Source organism: Panthera tigris, chromosome C2, assembly GCF_018350195.1.
Source record: "Panthera tigris isolate Pti1 chromosome C2, P.tigris_Pti1_mat1.1, whole genome shotgun sequence".
NCBI lineage: Eukaryota > Metazoa > Chordata > Mammalia > Carnivora > Felidae > Panthera > Panthera tigris.
The window spans coordinates 85,887,124-85,909,107 of NC_056668.1; the positions used below are offsets into that span (position 1 = coordinate 85,887,124).

A 21,984-nucleotide genomic window follows, 5' to 3' on the forward strand; every position below is an offset into this window, starting at 1 on the left:
GCTGACAGCCTAGACTTCAGTCATACTAACTGGACTGCTTTCCAGTTTCACCTTGAAGTATTCCTTTTTAGGCTACCTAAGCCCAACCTGCCTCTCTTTACCTTCTCTCTCTCTCTCTCTCTCTCTCTCTCTCTCTCTCACACACACACACACACACACACACACACACACACACACACAGGGCTAGCATCCATATCTAAATTTTGCACACATTATTTTTCAAATTGGTATCATCACTTTTTAAAAAATAAACTTTTTTTAGTTTAGAATAGTTTTAGATTTACAAAAAAGTTGTACAGATAGTACAGAAAGTTCCCATATTTCCCCTGCCAAGTCTCCCCTATTATTTTAGGCAGTGCTTTGAAAGAAAGAAAGGGTTTTGAATGACTTGTTATCTAAAACCCATGTTAGAAAAATAATGTGAAATTAAGGTAGAGTTGAATTATATGATTTTCGTGATCCTTTTTAGGCTACTACCACAAGATTAAATAGGAAAATAGTGATTGCAACTTTTAAGTAAAAAATTGATTTGAGTAGTGATTTATCTTTTTGCATAATTAATTATTAAGTGGAAGGAGACTCCCTGGATTGAGGTGGAAAAGCAGTTTTGTCTCACTAAGCAAAATGTTTGTATAGTGATGTGTAATATAGATAGCTAGGTCACATTTAACCCTATGGGGAAAGAAGGAAGGTTATTGACCATTTACCGATGAGCAAACTAAATAAAGCTCAACAGAACACTCTCCAGACCAAGCCATGACCAGAGACTGACTGACTAGATGTTAGAAATCAAGTGGGCTAGACCAAAGATCCATAGTCCATATAAAGATTCAAGGAAAGAGGTCTGAGAGTAAAATGAAGGGTATTATCTGGAAGATCTTTTCTCTGTTATGGAAGACAAGTGTGTAGATTTTCAGGGTCCACAGCAAGTCTGAAGGCATTAAACTTGAGAAGCACAGACTGAGAAAGGGAGGTTGCTGTTTTAAGCTACTTTCTCTATCTGTCTGTCTCTCTCTCTCTCACACATGCATAATATCTTTTAATTCACTCACACTTGATTATTTTGTTGTGCTTTGAAAATACTGAAAGGCAATGAAAATGGGAAAAATTCTATAGCAGACTCCAAAAGCTTCCTACAAGGTCTTCCTGCCCCCAGACCCACGGTTCTCCAATCTAACATTTTTAGCAACTTCTTGTTACCCACTCTCCAACCAAGAAAACCCCCACACATCTGAACATGACAACTCCATCATACCTTAACCACAAAATGCAGGCCCCACATATCTGAACATGACAACTCCATCATAACTTAACCACAAAATGCCAGCCTAAATGTGTCATCTTCATGCCTTCAACCTGTGATAGCTGTAGAATAAGTGAACCTCTTCAGCGTGAGGTACATATCTTTTAAATATCAAGTCCTAAAGTTCCATTATAACCTCATTTCTCACCACTTTCTACCATGAATATTATAGGCACATAAAACTACCTATTGTAGGGTAAAAGGGGCTAGTATTCAGACACACGCAGCATTTTTACATGAGCAGTTTTATCTACCCATAATGGTCATATAGTCACGGTAACAACTGCTGTATTTACTGAATACCTACTTATGACAAGTATTGTAGTGGTACTTTACATGTTACATTTCCATTAAACTGTATAAAAACCTTCTTCAGAGTTATTCAGAGTAATCTCACATTTAAGTGGAGAAAACAGATTTAGAGGTTAATTTTAACTCAAGATACACAGCTAATAAAAAGGTTTAAAACTCACATGTGTCTGCCTTGAAAGCCTGGTTTCTCTCTCCTTTGTAGTATATTGTCATGAAGAGCTATGATTTTGGAGCCATATGGTACTGTGTTTAAATCTTAGCCCTGCCATTTACAGGCAGAATAACCTGCCAGTTCCTCATTTGTAAAAATGAAAAATTTTTACAAAAAGTTCCTGAGAATCAAAGGGGAAAACAGATGTAAAATATGTTAGCTGCTAGTATTATTGTATCTCATCACATCTGCTTGTCAAACTCTACTTATTTTTTAAAACCTAGTTTGTTACCTCCTAAATTGACACCTTCTCTGACTCTGCCAGGCAGAATTGTTTTCTCCTGAGTTCCCATATGACTTTAGTCTTGTAATCATTTGTCTGTTCCTCATTAGGCAAGAGGTTCTGGATATCATTTGTTATTCTATCTTAGTCTGGGTTCTCCCTGAAGCAGACTCTGACACAAGGATTTCAGTCAAGCAGTCTTTTGAGAGGTGCAAAGAACATGTATAGATAAGGAGGGAAACAATCATGGAAGGGAACACAGCCTTTAAGAGATATGTTATTAAGTCAACTTTTGTGGGTAACTGATAATTACTATCCCATTAGGACACTCTGCAAAACCATGCAAAAGTTAGCCAAGAAGGTGGGATCTGGGCCTACACTGATTAGTCATTGATTACAAGCTACCACTGTAGTGTACAGGCACTTTAGGATTCTGGAATATATAGACATAATGGGTTCTGGAAGCCTGAGGACTGCCCACCAACAAAGATACCAGTGCTACATTTGAAAGTAAACTGATGTATGGTTAAGAGGATCTGACAGAGCAGTAATGGAACACTGAGAGTGTATGGTATATATGTCTCAAATTATTTTTGCTTTAATGAATTTATTACACTATCTGTGCATTCATTCATTTGACCTTGATATTTATCAATCTCCTTTCACCTTAGATTTTCTTGCATAATAACTAGTACATAGTGTGCAACCAATAAATGATTGAAGAGGAAAGAGGAGGGAAGAGGATTTAAAAAAAGAAGAAAAGAAGGAAAGGGAGAGAAAGGAGAGGAAGAGAAATGCATGGAAGGGAATGGAAAGGAAGGGAGGGGAGGAATAGGGAGGAGAAAGTAAGGCTGAACGCTGTGCCATGATTTGGAATGGAAGAATCTCCCTTCTTTTTACATCTCATAGCAGCAACAAATAAAATGCATAAATATGCTAAAAAAATAAAGAATTACCAGGATGGCTTACATAAATCTGTCTAAATATGAATTTAGGTATTTAATATGAAAATGAATTGTAGAATCAGAGTTAGAGTTATGGCCTCATGCTTTTTCCTTGCCTGATCAAAAGCCAAAAATTTTCTATAAAGCTGGTAAGGAACCCTAACCTTTAGCATATGTAGTTTGAAAAAAGATTCTAAAAAAGATAAGTGAGGACTTTTTTTTGCTGTACTAGGTAATGAGTTTTATAATGGAAACACAATTGCAAGTTACATAATCAAGTAGGTCAGAGCTATTGATCTGCCCAATGACAAGACTTCCTGAGTGAATTGCATTATTCCAAAAGGATGGTTTGAAGGCTAATAACAGCAAAAAGTGTTACCTGAATTTTGTACCTACAATAGGATTAGGTCTGTTGCTCTGTATGTCAAAAATGTTAGGCTACAAAAGCTTTCTGAAGCAATGTAGAATGTGAACACAGCACTGGGAAGCAGGTGCAACACTACCTCTAACTAGCTTAATGTGACTTTGGAGTCACTACAAAAACTCCTTGGGTTCCAACTTCATCGTTTGTAATATTAAGACACTGGACTTAGTCAGAAGTTGGAAATTCAGATGTTGCTGCCTCCTGAATGAATGGTAGGGGTGGTGGTGAATAGAAGGGCACATATCCCATCTAATGAGGCAGTCATTACTCAGATCCAACCAATGGTTGCCATGCTGAAATTTCAGTCTTGGGCTGTCAAATATCCCAATATTTCCTAAAAACAAAAACATGACATGTATGTGAATTTTTCATATTTTAATGTATTGGTATAATTATTATGAGAAACACAGTGTAGGCCAAAGAAGGCTTATCAGCTCTGGGCAGAATATAGCCCACAGGTTAATACTCACCTCTGGATTAGATGAACTTCAAATGTCCTTCTAGTTATTCATATTTTGAAAATGATATACGGAGGCATAACTGTTCTTCTAAGACTGAGACACCTGTGCATAGTACTGCTCCTGTTCCTACACCTGCTTTCTTCCCCAAAGGGATTTCTGTACCTTGGCCGAGGTCCAGGGAAGTCACCAGTAATCTTGCTCAGCTAGGAAATTCTGCAGCATCTTTAGCACTCTTTCCTGATTACCCAGCTATATGTCCTAAAATCCATCCCAACTTTGGATAAACTTTTATTATTTATCATAATGTAGGTTACGTTAAAGATTGGGTAGGTCTCTGGAGCCTTATTGAAGTCTTCCCTAACATCTTTGAACCCTCCTTGATCTTTAATTAGGATTGGAAAGATTGCCAGCTTTGAAGTCAGGTTACACTTCATTCCTAGAGGATGCCACTAAAAGTTATTTCAAGTGAATGACAGAGAGCATAATCTAGACATAGGAGACTAATTCAGGGAGAAGAGCAATAGAAAATACAAAAATAATATATGGAGCAAGGTGTGAGAGTGGGATAACACAAGAAGGGATGGGGGCCACACCTGAAGGGATCCCTTGAAAAATAATCTCTTGTCCTGAGATGGATGGGACAAATAAGAGCTTGTGAAGCAAAACTGTTGAGAAGGAGAGAGATCATATAGCCAGTTGCTTTCAATCTTTCTTGTAAAGTAGGTATTAAGGTTTTATTTAGAAAGCTAATACCAGTAGGCTAATCTTAATGCTTATTTATTTTTGAGAGAGAAACAGGGAGACAGAAAATCCCAAGCTGGCTCTGTGCTGTCAGTACAGAGCCCAATGTGGGGCTCAAACTCACAAACCATGAAATCATGACCAGAGCAGAAATCAAGAGACAGACACTCTTCTTGAGCGTGTCTGAGCGATTGAGCCACCCAGGCACCCTCAGTAGTCTTTGAGGAGGGACAAAAAAAAAAAAACTAGAAAAAGTTTTTTTTTTAATGTCATAGGTAGATAAATGTAGATGATTTTTTAAAATGCCAAATAGATTTAAGATTTAATAGATTTGAGGCAGCAAATCTGTAGAACAAAATGAACCAGCTTATTGCCTTTGTCTAGGAAGGTAATTAGCAGCTTTAGGATAATTGAAGAATGAAAAAAGAGTGTAGGGTGGGAGGAGGGAACTGTTCGTTTCATAGATCTGGGATATGGAGTTATTCTGAAGGATGCCAAGTTTCAGGATGTGGTTATGCCTGTGGGTGGCTCAAATGGAGCAGAGATGAAGGCCATATGTATTGAGAAGGTCATGGAACCGGGAGGCCAATGGGGGAAGAGGTTAAAATTACTAAGGAATGTAGCTGCAGAGTACACTGGAGACAAGTGCTATTTGAAGAAGTTAGGGGGTTATTCTGGAGGTTAACTGTGTGGGGACAGTAGTAGGGAGCAAGCAAGGAGCTTACTATTCTTGTTCTGCGAATTTTGACAGTAGCAGAAGGGCTTGCTTCCAAGAGGAGAGAATTATCAGGGAAAAGGAATTGTTAGCAAAAAATCACCATCTCATTTTTGGTGAGAAGGTAAAAAGAGTGACTCAGTAATGTTTTCTGGCAATGGGGGAGGGGTTTCAATGGAAAGAGAGAGCAGAGGCTCATGGAAGAGATTATAGGGAAGGAACAGAGCTAAGCTATAAACAAATGAGAAGAAAAGAAACCAGGAAAGAGTAGCTTTGAAATCACAGACCTTGGATTTGAATCTGACTTTGCCGCTTACTGGCTATAGAAATTGATCCAATTTTAGACACTCACTTTAAGAAAAATAATGGAGTGACACTGGAAAGATGGCAGACTAGGAGAACCTAGCCCTTGTGCCCCCACCAAAAACCCCACAATTTTACAACTACTTACTGATGAGAATAGCTCCGGAGAGTTCTGGAGTACACTTAAGAACCTGTGGCAACCCAGTGGAGCACAAAAAAAACGAAAATGGCTGCATAGAAAAGTATAGGAAGCATTTCACCTGGATCCTCCATTCCACAGGCTGGCACAATTTGGGGCCAAAAGGGATCCCCTTGTCACAAACACCTCCCATGGGGGAAAAGGAGACCAGAAGAACTTCGACAGCCTTCGTCACTGAGGATCCCAGAAGCTCTTGCCACCGCCATGGGCACCTGCAACTTGCACCACCAAGGAAGCTGACAGAGCTGCCTACAGTTTAAGCCACTGCATGCTCTCTAAGCAGGAGCTGTTCCTTCATCCCCCAGGGCCAGAGGTGCCATGCCTTTCCCTTTCTTACCCTACTCCCTGCAAGTCCTGGTGCCACAGTGTGGGTGCCCATGCCCCAGACACTGGCACTGCTGCTGAGCATGCATTTGTGTTCCTGGCCCTGACACCAGGAGGCTTCCCCTCAGCCATGACTGCCTCACCAGCGGGGGAGAGAGACAAGGAGGCCCTCACCACCAGCAACCCTCACCACCACTGTGAATATCTTCAGTACAACTGAAGTTAACTTGAGATCAACTTAAAATAGGAAGTTATAACTAGTATAAAATCTTTTATGAAAGCCTTGAATTAACCACAAAGAAAAACCTATAATAGATACACAAAAACTAAGAGAAAAGAACCAAAGCAAATCACTACAAAAACCAAATAACAAAGGAAGGTAGCAAGAGAGGATGAGAGCAACAAACAACAGAGCAGCCTAAGCTGCATTAGCTTTATGGAAAATTGACTGCAGACTGGTTGTGTGACCTCATGCTAGCTACGTTACTTCCCTAGTATCCATTCTCTATTTCACAGGGTTATACGGCAGATGAACTGAAAGAATGTAAATAAAATACCAGTGTCTGGCATATAGTGAATAATTAATAAATGGCAAATAAAAAATAATTACTGGATTTTGCAAACTGGTAACACTTTATGTATCTGGTTATATAGTAAGTGCCATCTAAACTCTCAGAGGCTATAAAGGATTTTTGTTTTTGTGGTTTTCTTTTTAAGACAGGGTGAGCCACTTGGGCATTTTTTACCATCCTCTTAGAACTGGGAACCCCTAGGAATTACTATAATGGAGAGCTTGGAATCCGGAGGAATGGGGTGAGGGGGGCAGTTTTAAACCAAAGCAGTGAAGGCAAAATAACTTATGGCCTGTCCATAAGGAGATCGCCTCAAGGATTGATTCCCTTTCCTTTTACCCTGCTAGGTGTGACTGGTACATGGGCTCAGATATGAGCATCCATCATATCTTTATACATTCCTGCTAGAAGGTCAGGAATAAATGAACAAACACACCCACTTTTTGAGCAGCTTTGGCATACCAGGCATTGTGGTGGGCCTGCCAACTCAGTTAAGCTTCACAGCAAGCCTGTGCCCATGAAGGTCGTCAATATACAGATGAAGAAACAAACATGGAGAGAAGATCAACCTATTCAGCCCTCACTTGGAATTTTTGTGGAAAAGTGAAAAAGCCCAGGGTGGTAAGAAGCTGCGCTCCATCTGTGTGGTTCTCAGCTATACTACTACAGAAGTGCCTGAACCAACTGGCCTGGTTCCCTTCCTGCTAGTCCTGGTCCTGCGGCCAAGCTGGCACTGTCAGCCACTCTCCAGAATTCTGTGCATCAGGCCACGGGGGCAGAGCTAAGTTCCATTAAAGAGTAAACACCAGGAACAGGTATGGGAGTGGGAGCTGGTTAAGAGGTTGGAGAAGAGGAAGGAATGTTATCTTCAATGTGAAGACATTAAGTAGAAGTTCAAATATTTTCAAACATACATCTTTGGCTAATGGTAAGAGTAGTTTTCTTACCACCCCCCTCTCCTCCCAAGCCTTGAGACAGCATTAATTAGAATAGTTGCTTTATTTTAGTTTTTTAAAAAATATAATTTATATAATTCTGACATGAAATTCTGTATTTGTAAACAGATAGATTAAAAGGCCACTATTTTATTTGCTAAAGGAGTCACTGAAAATTTTTTTTAACCAATCAATACCCTTAGAACATTTGAAAATGGATCCATTTCTTAAAGATTTGGCTATTATCCTAAGCAGCAAGGTATATGCATCAGACAAAAAGCTTCCCATGCCATTAATGATGGTATCTGTATCTAGTGACTTAGATGAAAAGTAAGAAAGTACAGAAATAATTTTATTCCTGCCCTTTGCCCTTTCCCACTCTGCCAGACTCTGACCATCAGATCTCTGTGCTGTTGGCTACCCTGAACATTCCTTGTCCCTTTAGCATAAGAGGTGAGGGAGCAAAGTAAGAGACACTGTTACATGTGAGTGAGAGAGGGGGGTGAGTGCCACAGGTTGTGTTCCCTGAAAAAGCGGGTCCTGAGATGGGAGTTCAATAAGCAAAATGTCTACACAAGAAAGGGAAAGGGTGAGGAAGCAAGACTGGGCAAGGGGAGATTTCAGATCATGCCATGAGAAGAAATTGTAATGGGCTGCAATGGACAGGGCCCCATGCCTTCATCTTGCTCAGTCACTGGATGCCAACCACTCAAAAAATGAGGCCCTGGCTCTCTGCAGTTGAGGCAAACTGAAGAAGCCAGTGAATAGGGGCTGTCTGCTATCATCTGCTTCCTTACAGCGGACAGAAACATATTCCTTGAGAAAGAATAAGCAGCACATTTCTGTGTCTGTCACAGTCTGTTTGTGTACTCCTTCTCCACTTGCTTTGGTAGTATATCCTCCAGTATTCTGGTGGACCTCTTTTCCTAAGAGGGACTTAGAAAATAGAGGTTAGTGGGATAAACTATAGCTGCCACAGGTAAAGTTGGTCTAAGGGTAACAGCTGGTACTTCTTGTCTCACTCCTCCACTCAACTTTCCAGAATCCCCTCGTCTTTAGCTTCCAAATCTGCTCTTTTCCACAGCCACCTGGTAGTACAACCCAGACCCAGTGGTTGGGGGCTGATAGCTGACCGCATTCCCTACATTTATAGCAAGTCCTTCTTTGAAGGCAGAGCTGAGCAGTACATTTCCATGTCTGCCATTGGAGAGTGGTATTTTAAGCACCTCTCCCAAAATGATAAGAAAAATATAATTTATATTGGAATAGTAATTTGTCTATTATCTTGTGTTTGTATATTTATTTTTGTTTTTCAAGTAAGCAAATAATAATGATTTTTTTTTGTTTGAAATTTTAGATTTCTCTTTAAAACCGCACATCTCTAGGGGAGCCTGGATGGCTCAGATGATTAGGTGTCTGACTCTTGACTGCGACTCAGGTCATGATCTCATGGTTCATGAGTTTGAGTCCTGTGTCGGGCTCTGTGCTGACAGCAAGGAGCCTGCTTGGGACTCTGTCTCCCCTTTTTCTCTGCCCCTCCCCTGCTTACTCTCTATCTCTCTCTCAAAATAAACAAAAATAAACTTTAAAAAAAACCCAACCACACATGTCTGGATACTAGGTAGAACAGGGCAGGAGGAAATGACTGTCTGGCTCTTAAATAAGTATGAGATTTTTTTATTCAGTAGATGGTTTTGTGTTGAAGAACACAGGCGCTCTGGGGTGTCTTTCTTCATTCCTTAAAAAAGGAGGCATAAATTCCAAAACCAAAATAGTCTTGTTTGGATATTTAGGATTCAGTTATTTTTCTGATAATAAAAACTTCAAAGTGAAACAAAGTTGTGGTAAAATTAAGTGAATCCTAGGGATATGTGGTAAATCAGAATAATGAGAAGACAACTTTTCAGAGAGGACTGTTAAAAAAGCCCCAAGTAGTAGAGGCCATCATCAAGATGAGCAAGGAATGAGGAATAAATTCATTCTCTAGTGAACAGACTCTTAAGAGAAGCTAATGCACAAGTTAACTCTGGGAGGATGTTCTGCTCTCCACAAGCCACCCAACAGGCTCAACTCATTGATGACACAGAGGCTTCTTGCAGTTTCTTGCACAAGCAATACTATCCTTTTGTCCATGCCCAAGTGTGGAACCCACTGGGTGCTGGAGTCCTGTGTATCAGTCAGTAAGACTGAGTTATAAATACTCTGATTATTGGGGCATGCCTGGGTGGCTCAGTCGGTTAAGTGTCCAACTTCAGCTCAGGTCATGATCTTCTGAGTTCAAGCCCTACATTAGCATGTTTATATGTATATATACACACAAACAAACTTTGCAGATAAAATCCAAATATGATTCATGAGATAACACAGATGCAAACACCTATATATATAAATCTGCATGTTGGCAAATGAGCCAAGCTATCAGTTAGCCAAATGAGTCTTACCTAAGTTCTGAAAACAAATTAACTTTTAAAAACTACAGTGTAAATCCTGGTAAAGGATTATTACATTAAGTTCTTTAAGGGCAAGGACCTTTTTGAAACTCCTAGAGTGGTACTTTGCATATAGAAGTTACTCAAAAATGTTTGCTGAATGGAGGATAGGTGGATGATGAGTGAATGATATTTGATTAACTACAACCAAGATAAGAGAAAGAGTTAATCCTTAGGAGCTGTGTTAGAGTTGTGATTTACTTCACCTAACTCAAATCAATGCCAATGGTTATAATCGCAGGGATTGTTGGAAATGCAATGGACTTTATGAATCATGTAGTTAAATTATTTTACCCATGAGAAAAGTTAAATTCAGAGTAGTGAAATGACTCACATAAGATCTCTCAACTACTTTGTGATCTGACCTGTTTTAGACCCCAGGAATTCTGGCTTTGAATTCAAGGTTCTGCCAAATGGTTATCAAGAGATCTTAAATTGGTTCCACATAGTCATGTTCATCTGTATCATGCCATATATGTGAGTATGTGTGCATGCACATGTGTGTGTGTGTGTGTGTGTGTGTGTGTGTGTGTGTGTGTGTATGCAATATTTCTGATTCCATTTTCAGATTTCTTCTTGTTTTCTCCTCACAGCACCATTTGTCCAGGGATGGTCAACCCAATAGGCATATGCATGTGAACCATCTTTCCTCTTAACTTCCTTCCTTTCCAGTACAATTTCTCTTTGAATATTTTCTTTTTGTAGATACTTTATTTAAAATTTTTTTAATGTTTATTCATTTTTAAGAGAGAGAGAGAGAGAGAGAGAGAGAGAATGTGAGCGGGGGGAGGGGCAGAGAGAGGGAGACAGAATTGAAGCAGGCTCCAGCTCTGAGCTGTCAGCACAGAGCCTGATGCAGGTCTCCAGTTCATGAACCGCGAGATCATGACCTGAGCCAAAGTTGGATGCTTAACCGACTGAGCCACCCAGGCACCCCTTTTTGTGGATATTTTAGATTTAATCTCATTTTAGATTCCAGTAAACCTGATCATTGAAAACAGTTGGGGCCCTATCTCATGTGCCTGTTCTGTTTACAGTCTCTATGCATTGAACATTTCGGTCTTCTCCTTGTGCAGTTACTAGATTTAAGCTATATCATGTCATGCACTTTGCTGTTCACTTTCCATCTCAGATGTCCTCTGCAGCTAACCTTTCAACAGAGTGCCTGCCATCATCATTAAAGGGTCCACAGAGCTCTGTTACAGAGTAATAACCTTGGCAGCCTGTGCCCTGTGTCAAACCCCTCTCCACAGCCAGTTATAGAATTTGTTTCTCTCTGGAACTCAGTCACTCGTAACACAGAAATTGGCCTCAGTGACCTTTCTATTTTTAATTGCAGTCTTATTTTCCTTTTTCCATCATTTCTCTTCTGCTTAGCCTCTATAATGCCTTGTTTCAGGTCAGGCTCAGCTCAGCTTCCACTTTCTTCATTTAACCTCTCAATTCTCCTGACAGCTCATTCTTTTCCTTTGTCAAAGCTGCACTTTGCAGAATGTTCTCAGTCTATAATTGGAGTTTGGGTTCATGCTTAGCAAAAGTATGTATGCGTTTTATTTCTAATTATAAAGTACTACTTTATAACTTGAAAGAAAATATTTATTGAGCAGGAACTGCAGTAAGCATTAGGGATGGAGCACTGGTTGATGTTGTCGCTGTCTTCAGTGGCGCTAACATCCTAGAGGGGACAGCAGATTATAAATTAATGTACATTCAATAGAAGTGAGATAGTGATAGTGCAATGAAGAAAAACAAAGCAGGGTGAGGAAATAGACAAGAACAGAAAGATGAAGAAGTAATATCTTGGGTAGAGTCAGGAGGACCTGTCTAAATTGAGCACATAGAGGAATGAATTGAGGAAGTAGACTCTGTAAAGGCCAGGGGAAGTAGGTGCCAGGAATAAAGGCTAATAAATGTTGAAAAGGGAGGCCACTGTGACCTGTGGGTACAAGAGGGTAGTGGTGGAAAGAGGGAGATGTGGGCCAGGGACAGATCTCATACAGCCCTAGGGAAAAACTTAAGGAAGCCACTGGAGAAGAATAACAGAATGATATGGTCTGAATTATGTATTAATAGAACTATTCTGGCTGCTGAATTGGCTGGGAGGTGGGGGAAGTTGGGGTAGGCAAGAGTGGAAATAGGGAAGCCAAGTAGGTGGCTATTCAAGTAAGATTTTAGGCAAGATTTTAAGGATGGCAGGAGAGGTTATCAGAAGTGGTCAAATTCAGAATATATTTTCTCTAATGTATGCTCCTCTGAGGAGAGGAGTCAAGAAATTAGACTTAGATTTTTGGCCTGAGCAAAAGGAGAATAAAGAAGCAATTAATAATTTGTAGAAGCCTGGGAGGCTGCACATATCTCATTTGTGTGGTAGACAGGGAAGAAATTCAAGAGTTCTGATTACATGTAAATTTGAGATGCTAGACTTGGAAAATTCGAAAGAATGAAAAGGCATTTAAATAATCTCAAATACCTATTAACATTATAGTTTTTTTCTTTGTGAAAAATACACTTTATATTTTTTATTTAGCTTTAAATATACCTTATTTCAAAATAATTGTGTTCTTTGAACTCACGTACAAAACTATACTTACTGCATTAGATGGTGTTTAGATGTGTAAAGGAAAATTTCTGAAGTTTCCCTGTATGCAAACTGAAAATATCTGTGCAAGTTTTAAATATACAAGTCTGAAAAGACTCCAAGAAAGTCCAAACCTTAACATTTTAAAAAGTTGCTAGTCTTCTCTCAATATAAATGCAGTGTGGGAACATTCTAGTAATAGGTGGATATATAAACCTGTCTCTATTTCCTTAGTTATATGTGTTTAGTATTAATAAAGAATAGAGCAGGATAAGGTCAGCTTCATAAGAAGCTCTGTATTATTCTGAGGAGAAGGTGGTATTGATTTTTAGAAGCTTAGAAGTTGCAGTGGTTTTCAAAGAAACATCCTGGACTGAGAGTGAAGAGAGTTGCTTTCCAGTCCTAGCATTGTCACTTTACTATGTGGCCATCAGTCACATGATCTCTCTGGCATACATTTGAAGTTAGGTCTATACTATTTTGCTTATATAGCTCTATAGGACTGTTTTGAGGATTCAACAAAATAATGTATGTGAAAATACTTTTAGCATGGTGAAACTATAGAATATTTTATATATAATAGGTGGATATGTAAGCCTCTATTTCCTTAGTTATCTGTGTTTAGTATTAATAAGGAATAGAACAGGATGAGGTCATATATCCTACAGATTACATAGGCACATTTTTTGTTATGTTGTACCATACAAACATGCTAATGGTGGATTTACATGTATAAAACAATTAGTTTTCAGGGCACCTGGGTGGCTCAGTCAGGTAAGCGTCTGACTTGATTTTGGCTCAGGTCATGATCTCGTGGTTTGCGTGATCAAGCCCTGGGTTGGGCTCTGCTCTGACAGTGTGGAGCCTGCTTGGGATTCTCCCTCGCTCTCTCTCTCTCTCTCTCTCTCTGTGCCTCTGCCCCTCCCCTGCTTTCACTCCTCTCTCTCTCAAGATAAATAAATCTTTTTTAAAAATCACTTTTCTTAAGACTAACAGCTATAAAATTACACATTACCTGGAATTAAAGCTATAATTTTCTCATATCTTAATATCACAATACAGATAATTATAATTAGAATAAAATGACATGTAACATACCTTATCTACTATGATTTACTGACATAAATAAACATGGCAATTGTTAATGAATCTCTATTAGGAGAACATGTGGGTAAAAAAAAAAAAGCTCAGTAGGTGATATAATCTGAGCATCCACTACCAACCAAAAGTTTTTCTGGATACCCTGTTAATTTTTATGTGAGATACCTGCATAAATATAATTGTATAATTCCTGTTCTAGAGAAGTTGAAATCATCTTTGAGGGTGTATGTATGTATATCTATTAGGCTTCTTTATTTTATTTGTATAACTTCATGTATATTCTACCTTGAATTATAAATATCTTTCAAAAACTGTAGAAAGAGATATGCCACATGGATAAAATTGAATTGAATGGAGATTCAACAGCAATGCTAATTTATACAGCTAAAGAACTTTAAGTCTTAAAATTATTCATTTTATTTCATAACCTCACATAAGTAATATAGAGCTGTTCTACAGTGAACATTGAGTAGGCATGAAAATACACTTGTTACTCATAAAGTGTAATAAGACTTATTAAATGTATATATCTATACCAGCAGGTACATTGAAAAGAGCATATGAAAATTGTTTCACTTGTTTATTTATATAATGCCTTATTCCAAAAAAAATACTTGAATTTTTTTATGAAACAATATCAGTAAAATGATATGGTCAAGGAAAAGGGAAAATGAAGGTGGGAAAAAAAGCATGAAGCTGGGAGGCCATGTTATTACAAAAACACCAATGCCAAAAGTACCTCACAAGGGATTTGATAACTCATATTTAGTTCTGAGCTTTCTGGAAGGCCCAGCACAAGAGGAAACATGAGTTATGAGTCACAGTGTCAATTTTATGAAAGCAAAGCAATTTGCTGCATTGTGGGAATTTTTGTTGTTATTGTGTTTTGTTTTCCCCAAAAGGAACACATTTGTGTAAGTAGGTATAACTTGAATGGTATAGGCTGACATTTCCTTTTCTCACGTAAAATGCTGTGGTTACCAGCTCGGTAATGAGTCTTGAAACTGAGAATCAAACTGTATAATCCGCTGGTGCCACAGAGATCACCTATGCTTTAAAAGAAATTTCAAAAAGTAATCTAATTTGGCAAAGTAGGCAATGACCTAGAAATTTATGATGAACAAAACACAGGGAAGTAGGAGAGGTTTGCAACAGAAAGGGTATCAAGCTAAAATCTGAAACTATGGTCTTATATCTGATACCATTGCTTATTATTAGTTTTATTACCAACAAAAGGGAAAATTTCTTAGCCTGCACTTTTTTGTTGGAAAATTTCTGATTTTGATATGGATGACATTTAATCTACCTTTCTAACTTAGAATCTGAGTTTGCAATTATACTCTGGAGTCAGATAAACAAGGTAGGTTGTCTTGGAAAAAGAAAATAATATTCAGGACAATAGTGAGTGTGAGAGTAACAGAAAAAAAGATAATGATTCATTATATGTATTAATGTATTAATTCTGTCATATTTTAAAATATCTAATTTTAGCATAAAGATTTTAGCAAAGCTTTTCTAAGAGTTATTTTAGAAAACTTTTTCAAACCGTAAAATAAGAAAATGATCCAGTATTTGGAAGATAAAATTAAAGACAACTGCTATACTTTATTCATTTCTTTTTTTATATCAGTAGGTTTATAACATTGTTTTCTGATTATATAAGAAATACATGTTCATTGTTTAAAAAAAACTGGTAAGAAGGGTAAATAAGAAAATAAAACTCATCCATACCTACACCTCCTGAGAAAAAAATCACAATTACTATCTTGGTGAATTTCCCTCTAACACTCTTTCTGGGTATTTAAATATGATAACAAAACATTTATTAAGTTTATTGTGTGTCACAAATTATGCTACATACTTTACCGGCATTTTCTCATTTAACTTTTCAACAAACTTCATGCGTGTGTATATATTAGTATTTAGTATTTAGCATATATATGTATACATATATATACTAAATTTGTAATGTCCCATATGTACCATTTTAAATTCTCTTTTTTTCTTAGTATTATATTGTGAACAGTACCTCATATGTCCTAGAAGTACTCTTTTGGTGTTCTGGGATCCAAATGTCTAGTGTTTGGAGAAGGGAGTTCCCTACACCTTCAACAGGCAATACTCAGACACTGCAAGGTATCCATGAACTTAACTCCATTACACTCAATTCTGACACCATCTACCCAGAGGTACCATCAGATTCCACAGTTTAAGTATTCCGTCCTACAAAACTGCCCTCTCTCCCCTTTTCAGGAAGCCAGTCACCAGCCCAGATTGTTACTGTACTTCTGACTGACTGGCTATAAATCAGAGGTTCTCACTACCCTCTCCTCAGGTTTGATTAATTTGCTAGAGTGGCTCACAGAACTCAGAAATATTTTACTTACTAGATCACCAATGTATTATAAAAGTATATAACTCAGGAACAGCCAGATGAAAGAGATGCATAGGGCAAGGTATCGTACATGGGAACAGCATAGAGAATCCATGCCCTCTCCAGGTGCAGCATTCTCCCCAAATCTCCACGTGTTCACCAACCCAGAAGCTTTCTGAGTTTTTTGGAGGCTTCATTATATAGCCATGATTGATAACATCAGTGGCCATTGACAACTCAATCTCCAGCTTGTCCCTTCTCCTAGAAGGTCTGGGGTTGGGACCGGAAGTTCCAGCTCTCTAATCACTTGGTTGGTTTCACTGGCAACAAGCCTCTATCCTTAAGTGCTTTCCCAAGGTCACCCTATAAACATGACACAAGATACCTTTATGACACTCAACACTTAGGAAATTCTAAGAGTTTGGGGAGCCATAAGTCAGGAACCATGGAGAAAGACCAAATACATATGAAAAATATATTTTGGTCATCTGAATGACCAAATATATACTTTTCTTATAAATTACAGTATCTCAGGTACCCATTACTTCATGGCACCCTCATCTCATAGCCTGCAAGGGATAGCAGTATGACCTCATGGTCCCAACTTCTGTCTAACTGAACAAGAATGAACTCCTTGCCAAGTAGGGCCAATCCACCAATCCTGCCTGAGAAAGTGGAATTGAGACAGACTGATAGTAGAAACCCCAATTTAATAGCATGTGTATGGGGAATCCACACAGACAAGATATTCCAAAGACAATGAGGCAACAGGAAACTTATCTGAGCTAAGGAGAGGGGACGGTCTGAGGGCACAAAGGGGAAAAAGCTCATTAGCAAGAAGGTGCAAGGAGATGTTTAGAAGAACAGGTTGCCCTATTATGCAGATAGGTTCCTTAAGTAAGGGGGAGTCTCTGTTACCAGCTCTCTTCCTGTTGCAGGCTCTGCTTTCCAGTGTAAATTTAGGCATTTGTGGGGGAGGCAGAGAGCTTTTCCTGCATCTGCTGAGTATTTATGACTTTTAACTTGAAGTAGTCTTTATGCCAAAGTGGCATATTTTGGGGCATCTCACCCTGCACCCCTTCAATCTCATAAAAATAAGCTTTATTCTGATCTGAGGGAAATTAATGATCTTACACGTTAGACACAGCCTTTTATTTTACATGTAGTTATGTATTTTGTGACTATCTTAAACTTACACAGTGCTTTACTCTTGAAAACATTTATTCAATATTCATTTAACAAACATTTATTAAGTATATACAGTGTTCTAGAATGTACCAAGTGCTGCGACACAGTAATAAATAAAACAGTCCCTGCCCTAAAAGCTCAATTCTCATATAGGATTTACATAACAATCTCAGAAAGTTCAGATAATCTTGGGAATTGAAGACAAAAATTATTTATGAAAGTATAAATGTCTCTATAGTATAAGAAATAGAGGTAGTGACACCTGGGTGGCTCAGTTGGTTAAGTATTAGACTTTAGCTCAGGTCATGGTCTCACGGTTCGTGAGTTTGAGCCCCACATCAGTCTCTGTGCTTATGGCTCAGATCCTGGAGCCTGCTTCAGATTCTCTCTCTCTCTCTCTCTCTCTCTCTCTCTCTCTCTCTCTCTCTCTCTGCTCCTCCCCCGCTTGTACTCTGTATCTCTCTCTTTCTCTCTCTCAAAAATAAATAAACATTAAAAAGAAAAGAAATAGGGATAAATTACTTGACTTCCTTCTTGTCAGCCAGGAGCTGAGTCTACCTAGAAATTACTACACATTAGAATATTTCAACTAATCATGTACAAAGGTATCATGTGATTACAATTTAGTATATGATACACACATGTGACTCAAACACCAAGTACTACTCTCTATTCTATTTACAAAAATTGGTAAGAAAAGACTTTCATCATATAAAATGTGTAGAATGTCCCCAAACTCTGTTTTATCTTTATACATTCTCTGTAACTTAGTTTTTGTTTTTTGTTTTTTGTTTTTTTTTTTTTTTTTGTAAGAAGAGGGATTTGATCCTAGTTAAGAAAACACAATTCAGTACTATTGCATGATTGTTTCTGTCTTGGAACTGCATTGTCGATAATACTTCAAAAGAAACTGAGTATGGAACCTGACACATAAATTAAAATGTCAACATTAAATTATATCTCTATGGTAAAAAGGGAAAAAAAACCCTCACAAGACTTTTAACACACTCACACTCCTGATGTCCTATTGCTTTGCTTCTCAGCCTCAGTTTTTCATTTGTCCAAAAACTATTTCTGTGACAGAAACATGCCTTCTTTTTATTAAGAAGCTCTAGCATTGTAACTCTGTTAAAAGAAAGAGAGAAAAAAAAACTATTTAGAACTTAGATAGCTTAGAAGGTATCTTCTGGCCCTGGCCATAAAAAGTAAAGATAAAATCACTTTTATTTCTCCCCAACCCCCAACACACATACAATGCTCCAAGGACTTGCTTTCCCATTCAAAAAGTGGCCTAGTGATTGGAACGGAGTCAGGATGTACTTATAGAAAGACAGATTATTAGTAGGCCATGTCAGCATAATAGTAGGATAGTGTTATAAACATCAAGGAACATAATTCTCTAGTCCCAGTGCTAGTGGGTAGCAAGTTAAGGAATTGTTATCTGAATGTCTCTAGTATCAAGGCACCATGCCTTCCAGCATGCTTCACTGAAACAACTCATAGATATATCCCTTCTATTTTCCTAACCATTTCCCTATTCTTATGCTTCTTTTTGTGTAGTACTGAAAAAAGAATAGTTTTATAAGTCAGAAAGATGTGGGTTTCAATCTTGATACCACTTAATAACTGTGTCAACTTGGTCTTAAACTCTTTAAACTCTTTAAACCTCAGAATCCTCACCTGTGGAGTGGTTGGAAAGACCCTCAAGGAGGTGGAACATAAACCTCCATTCCTTAAGTGTGGGCTGTGCATAGTGGTTTCCCTTCTGGTGGTTTCTTTTTCCATCCAAAGAGTGCATGCAGAAAAGAGGAAAAACAGAGGACTTTATAGCAGAAAAATCTGACAAACACTCCCCCCAAGGTTAACACCAACAATGGTGAATCATATTGATAACATATATCCTAGACTTCATGTGATAAGAATGACACTTTTCCTCCGTGATCTTCCTTCCCAAAAAACCCATAACCCCAGTCTCATTGTGAGAAAAACATCAGAAAAACCTAAACTGTAGGACATTCTGCAAAATGTCCCAACCAAAACCACCCAAGAAGGGGGAAGTGACATTTATCTTTACTTGTTAATGAAGTTCAAAACATTTTTAGTTACATAGTGTTAGACAATTATATATTGTTCAAAATATACATTCCCACCCTATTGACATCAGGTTTGGCCATGTGACTTGCTTTGACAAATGAAATGTGAACAGAGGTGAAACGTGTCCTTCTGAGCCTTTATCTTGTGATTTTGTCATGCTGTGTCTCTCTGAAACCTCCATGAAGGCCTCTTTGTCAGTCAGCCCTAAGTGAAGACAGTGAACTGCCCGTTGGCAGTTAATCTGTGATAGACATGTAGCATAAGAGAAAGAAATGTTATTATATGCTACTGAGATGTTGGGGTCATTTTATGACAGCAAAACTGAGCTTAAACTGAGAACCTAACTCTAATCAAGTAATTCAATCCATACCTTTTCCCCATGTTTCTCTCCCCTTCTCCTCTCTCCATGTTTCCCTCCCCTCTCCTCCCCTCTTCTTCTACCAACTTCTTAGACTACATTTACTGATTTCTGAGTTTCTCCTTCCTCTAATAACTCTTTAGATTTGAGCAGTCCAACATCCCTTCTTAAATTTGCTTTTAGCTATTTCTGTCACTTTCATTTTTCTGGTATTTTCAGCCAGAGGCACCAGTGAATGATTGAGGTTCAGATAAAATCCCTCTGCTACTCATCTGATTTGCCCTTTATTCACCCCACATTTGTGTCCTGGTGAAATTAGATTAAAATTAACATCCAGAAACTCTTTGAGTGAGAGAAGAAACCACCACAAGGGATGAAGGTTGTTTTTAAAGAAGTTAGAAGCTGATTATAGGCATGTAAGTCTCATACTTTTTTTTTTCTCTTTGCAGTAGCTATCTCCTGAATCACTGCCCAGTTGCCAGCTGCAAGTCCTAGCTCCACAGTAAGTCCGGCCAATTCTGAAATTCTAGTTGACTCATCCAACCTTCATGTTCACTCAGGGCTTACTTAAACATCCAAAATGACTTAAAATGTAGATTCCCTCATCCTGACATATCTGCACCTGGTATATGATACAAAGGGTAAATGGGCAGAAAGAACTCCTCTTAATCATGTCCAATTTCAGTTTCACATGCATGCAACGTTTATGAGAACATAATGTCATTAGATTTATCCAAACTTCACAAAATAAAACTATTCAACCATTTTTACAGGACATAAATGTCCACAGCACAAAGCCAAAAGAATCTCTTAAGGGTGATGCTGTCAAGCAATAGCAGAAGGAGTTGGTGTTCTGGAGTCAGACACAGTTCACACAAGCTTTGAGATTAATTTCATTGACACAAAGAGAGAAGGCATTGCTGACTGCCAACAGGTAAGCATACATACAATTTTTTTTAGTCCTGTAAAAAAGATTGAGGAGTTTTATTTGCTTTCTCAGTTTCAATCTTAAAATTCATATTGCCTTCTAAAGAGTTCATTTATCTCTTTCATGTGAATATATAGAATATGTCTGCTTAGATGGGTGCTTTGGGCATCTGGGTGCAAAATCGGAGGAGAAGGGTCAATCTGTAGGAGAGTTGGTTGTTTAAGAGTAGCTCATGTATTTCCTCCATGAAAAGTCCTATTGGCACAGTGTATTGGGGGGATTAAAAGAGACAGTCACACAGCAGTGGGGTGTGATGGTGGGAAAGAAAAGAATATTATTGGGTTTCAGGAAAATACAAAAGGTTCTAGAAGACAACCTGGTATAGGATACATTTTTCTGGTATAACGACTTAGATGTATAGTTGAGAAGGAAAGAAAATTGTCCCGTTTATTTTGCCATAATTGGCAATTAGACAAAATTTGTAGAAATCTGCTTCCAAACCCTATTGCAATCTGATGGTGAGTGGGATTCTACAGCTTCTAAAAAGCTGATTGGGCAATTTTCACAATGTGTAAGAATCTCTGCAGAATTTCCTCTACTATTCCTTTTGTGACTAAGAAAGAGGGGGAAGAGAGGAAGGTGATGGATGGGACAATCCAAGTAGAAAACATAATTGCCTTTGAAGTTTTGTTTAATTCAGCAAACTGGTCTCTAAATTTCTGAGCTTACTATGGAAACTTTTGTTGGTCATCAAATTTTTATTTTTCCCTATTGCTTGCTCAGTTGTTTTTATTTATGTGTGTGTTTTTTAGATTACTATCTGCTTTAAATCTTATTGTTAAAGTTTTTTATGGGAGCAAGAGCCAACTTACTAAAACTTTAAACTTTTTTCATGTACAAAAGTTCATTATACTGTCTTGATAATGGTTTTTTAAAATACATATTTGAACACAACTTACACCATCTCCTTGAAGACAAAGAAGAAAAGTCACATATTAAATATTCTGATCACCACATACAGTTGCTAAAAAGAATAAATCAATAGAAACAATTAAAAGTGTGTCAAACATAATAAAAAAGAACAATTACCAATCATACAGATGGTTATCATCTTGACAGCTTGAGATAGAGGTTAAGCCCAGAAAGTACAGCATTTGAATTCATGAGAGAAAGGAATGCACTCTTAAAATATCAAAAGGTAGAATCC

The 21,984-nt window shown here is 38.0% G+C and overlaps 1 long non-coding RNA gene across 2 annotated transcripts in view; it reads left to right on the forward strand.

Moving 5' to 3' along the window:
* The window catches only part of LOC122242035, a 35,787-nt gene extending 15,010 nt beyond the window's left edge, over window positions 1-20,777 (forward strand). For both annotated transcript variants that reach the window (XR_006222171.1, XR_006222170.1), the window contains exons 2-3: window positions 20,299-20,351; window positions 20,623-20,777. This is a non-coding gene — a long non-coding RNA (uncharacterized LOC122242035). The remainder of the gene's footprint in view (window positions 1-20,298; window positions 20,352-20,622) is intronic.
* Window positions 20,778-21,984: the final 1,207 nt, after the last annotated feature.